Genomic DNA, 5,840 nt, shown 5'->3' with positions numbered 1-5,840 from the left:
AAAATGGTCATTCGTCTATAGGGTGCTACTTTGTTGAGTCCTCGGCTATTAAAAGTTACAAAATGGTCACCCGACTATTTAGTATGTTTCACACTTGTCCTTTTCCGTTAAAAATTTGAGAACAATCTGAGTTGGATGTTAACATGTTTACTGAGATATAATAGTTTTTTTAAGATTTTGAGATCAAATTTTATCATATATTAGCCATCAAGTTAACATCCAATTCAGATTGTCGTCAATTTTTTAAATAAAAAGGATGAGTTTGGAACATACTAAATAGTCGAGTGATAATTTTATAACTTTTAATAGTCGGTGACTTAACAAAACAACACCTTATAGTCGAAGGACTATTTTATAACCTTTAATAGTCAATAAACTCGACAAAGTATTATCTTATAGCCGGAGATCATTCGTATACTTTATCAAAAAAATTATTCAAACTTTATGATATGTGTAATTTACCATTTAAATAAATTATAAAAAATAAGAAGACGGTACGAATAGGTGCTACATTTTCTAGGTCCCTTCGTCTTAGATGCTTCGTCCTGGGACGCATTTCAAACCAAAAATAACCTACCACGTGTAATAAAATTTGTAAAAAAAGTTTGAAAAAAAAAACTCGTTGATTTTAGACTCTCATAAAAATAAAAAACAAAACCGAAATAGTATTTCCTTAAAGAGTATGGAACAATTAACCTTTTCTTCGTCTTCGACTCAACCGATTAAGGTTGTTTCTCCTTTTAGGGTTCCGATCCATTGCGTTTATTGATTATTCCACTTAACAAGCCGATCCGTTTGCGAGCTATGTTCAGGTTCTGGTACGTTCTGTTGTTAGCTCTTTAATCTCTTTCCATTTATTTTATAATCGGACTCCATTTAATCGGAAATTTGTTCTTTCAATGTTTTGAATTTCGATTCAGCTTATTTTTTAGGGCTTATGATTTCTGAATTTGTCCAATCTCTCTTCAGAGTTTCTTTGTATTAATGTAATTGTGGGTTTGCTTGATTTTGGGTTTTTTTGTCTATTATTCTCTTTATCGTGCATATTAGTGTATATGTAATTTTAGAGTCTCCATTTACTTCCTTTTGGGCGTATTACAAGGCTGTTTGATCATCAAAGAGACTAAAATTTATGCTAAAGGGAAGTTAGGCTATTGTATTTTCATAGTAATAGAAACATGTTTTAGTTGGATGAGAAATTGCAGCTAACCAAAAGTGTCCGTTCTTCCGTTTTGTTGTTTAAAATAGAATAAATGAGAGGTTCTCTGCACACATGGCAGAAATGGAACTTGCATTAGCAGTTTTAAGTAAGCATAATGTTGGATTTCAGTGGCTAACATCTATTTTTATGAAATTGGATTTAAGGATGAGCTCTCTTAATTGCTTATCATTTTAGGGTAAATCTAAAATGTAGACACGATTCATGTGTTTTTCTGCTATTACCTGGTCGCTTTAATATGTCCCGGCGATATATGCACCTTACGTTGGATTTCAGTATGGATTACTCTTTCAAATGGTCTAGAAATTGTATTGATTTTAAATGTTGTGATGGTACTTAAGTTGTGTTGTGGCCATATTTGTGCGATATTGATCTAAAGTTAAAACTTGATTGTGATCTTTCTAAATCAGTTGGAGTTATTTTTCCATTGGCATACTTTGTGACATGTATGTTTGCCTCTAAAATTTTAACATGTTGCAGGGGTTCACAGGAGCAACAAGCTCAGCCACTTCCACAAGAGGGTTCTTCACATTCTTGGTATCCTCCTGGTGTTAGCTCTCCTAATACTTCCCGGCCTTCTACACCAAGTACCAGTGCTTCTAACAGCTTCAGTGTACAGAGGCCTGCAGAAAGGCCAGAGTCTCCCTCACAAGTTTCACCCTCTGAAGCTGCAGGAATCATTGCTCTTTTAAGGGAAAAAAGGTGAGATATCTGGTTCTGGCACTCCACCTTGCTATTGGCAAGGAAATCTTCATTTCCTTTTATGAAAGAATTAAGATTCTAATCCCTCTTTACTATTTCTGTGCTTTACTAATGATCTATTATGCTCTACTATTTATTTTTTTTCATTTTCCTGTTTCTTTTTTTTTCTTTTCATTTCTTGACTTAATCTTTAGAAGTTACTCTAGGAAAAGTGCTTGTTTTTCTTAAGATTACATCTTGCAACTCCAAATGACTTCCTTATTTTCTTAGTGTTGATGAATTACGGAAGCTTTTGTCTGACAAGGATGCATACAATCAGTTCCTACTATCAGTTGATCAGGTTAAAATTCAAAACAATGTGAGTTGTAATCTGCCCTATTTTATTTCATTTCATCTTTTCAAATGATCTATGCATTTTTTGCACCTTTGTTTTTTTCTTCGATTGTGGGTTCCTCCTCTGTTCTCGATGTCTTATGGTTTGTCTTTTAGTCCATAGTATAAAGTATAAACAAGGATTTTGGTTAAATAGTGAGTTTGATGAGATTGATGGCCTATTGCTAAGCAGAAAATCAGAACATTTATGCCACATTTGGCACATAATTATTTACATAGGAAAAGGCTTAAATATTACACGAGTTTTAAAATAGTTGAAAGATCTGCGTATGCTTGTCATGTGCACAGACTAAAGATCATCTGAAGGACATTGAAATCTATACTCCAAATACCAAGCTAAAATGAACCCTTGGTTGACTTGTGGTGGCCTTCGAGAATATTTTTAAAAAATTTAACTAGAATGAACCCTTGGTGGCCAGCCTGTCATTTCTGTTAGTTAATCCTTGTTTCTTCCATTTGTTAATCAGACACCTTTTTCAGTGTTCGATTTTCATTTAGTTTGTGCATACTGTTCTAATCCCTTGTTGGTCTCATGATGTGACTTCTCTTTTAGTTCTATTATGTAGGAATACTATTGGATCAACCTGCACGTGTATGCATTGAGAAAACCTTGCTTGTCATTACCATGTTTTTTGTAATTTCTTTCACTTCTTACTCCGTCTTTGTAACTATTACCAGATAAGAGATGAACTCCGGAACGAGACATTGCAGCTTGCTAGTGAGTTCTATCAATATATGATAATCATAATATAAAATAGAAATTACTTCAGCAGACAGAACAGAATGCAAATTTTTGTTATCTTAATAAACAGGGAACAATTTGGATAAAGAACCACAAATGATGGAGCTAAGAAACCAGGTGAGATATCCAGCACATCTTGTATTCGTTTTTGCCATTGATTACTATTATTAGAATATCTAGTGTAAAACATTTTGTTCCCTTTATGACAACAGTGCAGAATTATCCGGACCACAGAACTTGCAGCAGCTGTGGAGAAACTAAACGATCTTGAGAGGCAGAAAGAAGAAATCCTGAAGTTCTACTCTCCTGCATCATTTATTAACAGGCTTCAAGGTAAACATTGCTGATAATATATTCCTAAGACTTGGGCTTGGATCATGATAATAGAATAAAATTATGGTGGCTTGACTTCCTCTTTGTAGATGTGATGAATGAGACAGATAAAGAATCATACAGTGAACAAGCAGCTCCTGGAGAAGGAGATAGATATAGGGACGTTCGTGCAGAAGTACAAGAAGCTCCGAACTAGTTATCACCGCCGTGCTCTAACCCACCTTGCGGCTAAAACGTCGCCTATTGCCTGATCAAAACAGCTGCAGATGGTTATTGATTCTGTACCCTAATGTCTCTGTTCCTGGTAGGCTGAAAAGCCCAAACTAGATATGTGAACTAAATCCTTGTAGTCTGTCTTCATTTTTTAATCTTGCTCTGCATTGTCCAAATTGGGAAGGAAAAAAAGTTATCCACGTGTGTATACATATGTGTGTGTATTGTCATACTATAATAAAAGACCCAAATTAGTAATGCAGCGTGCTTAACCAAATATCATATATGATCTTAAAAGGGGTAGTCTAAAGAAGAGAATGTTTGACTACTTGATCGAATACTGTTTAGAATACGGTTATTTAAATTACTTAATGGTATAAAACTCTTCATATTAAATATTTTCATTATTCTCATATCAAGATGTGGTAAGAGACATTTGATCTTATTGCAAAGAGACAATTAGGTTCGACGGAAGGTGGAAAGGCTTCTTCGTTCATCCAGACTTGTGAAATCAAACACTTGGTGTTAGTCGTTGTGCTATTAGAGATGGTTGATAAATCATTAATGTAACAAAAGATTTCCTCTATATATTTTGGTTCAAGTCACTCTATAATATTCTTTGATCAAAATATAACTCCCTAGACATTGTCTGGACGTTACGACTAAATCTAGACGTCACATGTCGTATTCAAAAGTTCTTTTCATATTTAAAATGCATTTGAGATCTACATAATAGTATAATACATAACTAACCATCAGTAAAGTTTGTATGGTAAACATATTATATATATACATATGCTAACATCGGTAAAATCGTATAAAACATGTTCAGAACAAAATATCAATAATACAAATACATCAAAATAGTAATAAAAACACATGTCACCAAATTATAACAAAAGGCATATAAAAATATATATTGGTACAAAAGTGAGGTGTGATATGTCCTCCTGATGTCAAGTATGCTAGTCTACTGTCTGGTACTATCTAAAAATGTTAAAAATTAAAGAGTAAGCTAAAAAGCTCAATGTGCTCCTTGCAATACTTAGGTAAAATTAGTTCATCAAACATGTTTTGAAAATATGAACATTACCCCATCCAAACACCAGAATATGTCGGCTCTCCTGATCCATACACCACTTGTACACGCGGTAAGGACCTTATACGTAAAGCATAAGGACTTGCGGTAAGGACTTTCCCTGTGCACAAAGCATAGAAGTCTGCGATAAAGTTTTACAAATCATAGACTAGGCCTGAGATACTTCCTCCAATAATACCTCCCATTACAGTAATAAATGTGTATGTATCTAAGTTAAAACGGTAGATTAATTTATTAAAACATAAAAATATCCCATATTCCAAACAAAATAGATATAGTAATACAATAAAAAGAGATCAAATAAGAAATATACGGTAAATCAGATATCAAATCAACGATATTCAGAAAATCATATATCATGTCCTAAAAATATTCAATATCATCAGAATTCTAAAACAGTTCAGATCGGTAGTTCAAAGTAACACCATCAAGAAACACACATGTATTAGACTGAAAAGTCTGATCGGGTAGACTACTACTGGGTCTACCCATCACAATCAGTGTCAGTGCTAGATCCTACGAATTGGAAAAAATATCAAAATTTTAATATGAATAACAATAACCTCTATTTAACAAATTTACGAAAACCTATGAGTAACTCTAGAAATACGCGGATCGTAATGGGCCAAATCCCAATTGACCTATCACCGAACCAACCTATTGAACTGAACCAGTCTTGCCCGAACCGAACCGAGTCAGCCATTGACTGTTGTTGGTCAGTGACTTTTTTCGAAACCTCCATCCTGACTTTTTTGACGTTTTGAGACTGATTTTGTGGTACATTTCACCAAATTCTGACCTGAAAGTTTTGAATCGAGCTCGTTAATCCAAAAATGCTTAGTATTTATTCGAGAATATATTTTTATGAATGTACTCGTGTTTCTATTGATCGAGAATATATTTATTCGAGAATATCACTATTGTTGATCGTGATAGGCAGACCCAATAGTAGACTATCGGATCAAACGTTTCAGACTGGTACAAGTGTGTTTCCTGATGGTGTTACATTATTGTTTTGAACTGCCAATCTAAACTGTTTTGGAATTATGATTATATTGAATATTTTTACGACATGATATCTAATTTTCTGAATATTGTTGATTTGATATCTGATTTACCATATATTTCTTATATGATCT

General features: G+C 33.7%; 1 pseudogene; it reads left to right on the top strand.

Annotated features, from left to right (window-relative positions):
- Positions 1-687: 687 nt before the first annotated feature.
- Positions 688-3,779, top strand: LOC120188079 (annotated as a pseudogene).
- The last annotated feature ends 2,061 nt before the right edge of the window (positions 3,780-5,840 follow it).

The sequence above is a fragment of the Hibiscus syriacus genome, unplaced genomic scaffold (assembly GCF_006381635.1).
Source record: "Hibiscus syriacus cultivar Baekdansim isolate YM2019G1 unplaced genomic scaffold, ASM638163v2 tig00116938_pilon, whole genome shotgun sequence".
Taxonomy (NCBI): Eukaryota; Viridiplantae; Streptophyta; class Magnoliopsida; order Malvales; family Malvaceae; genus Hibiscus; species Hibiscus syriacus.
The sequence above is the reverse complement of the archived record's forward strand: the minus strand, read 5'-3'. Positions and strand labels throughout refer to the sequence as shown.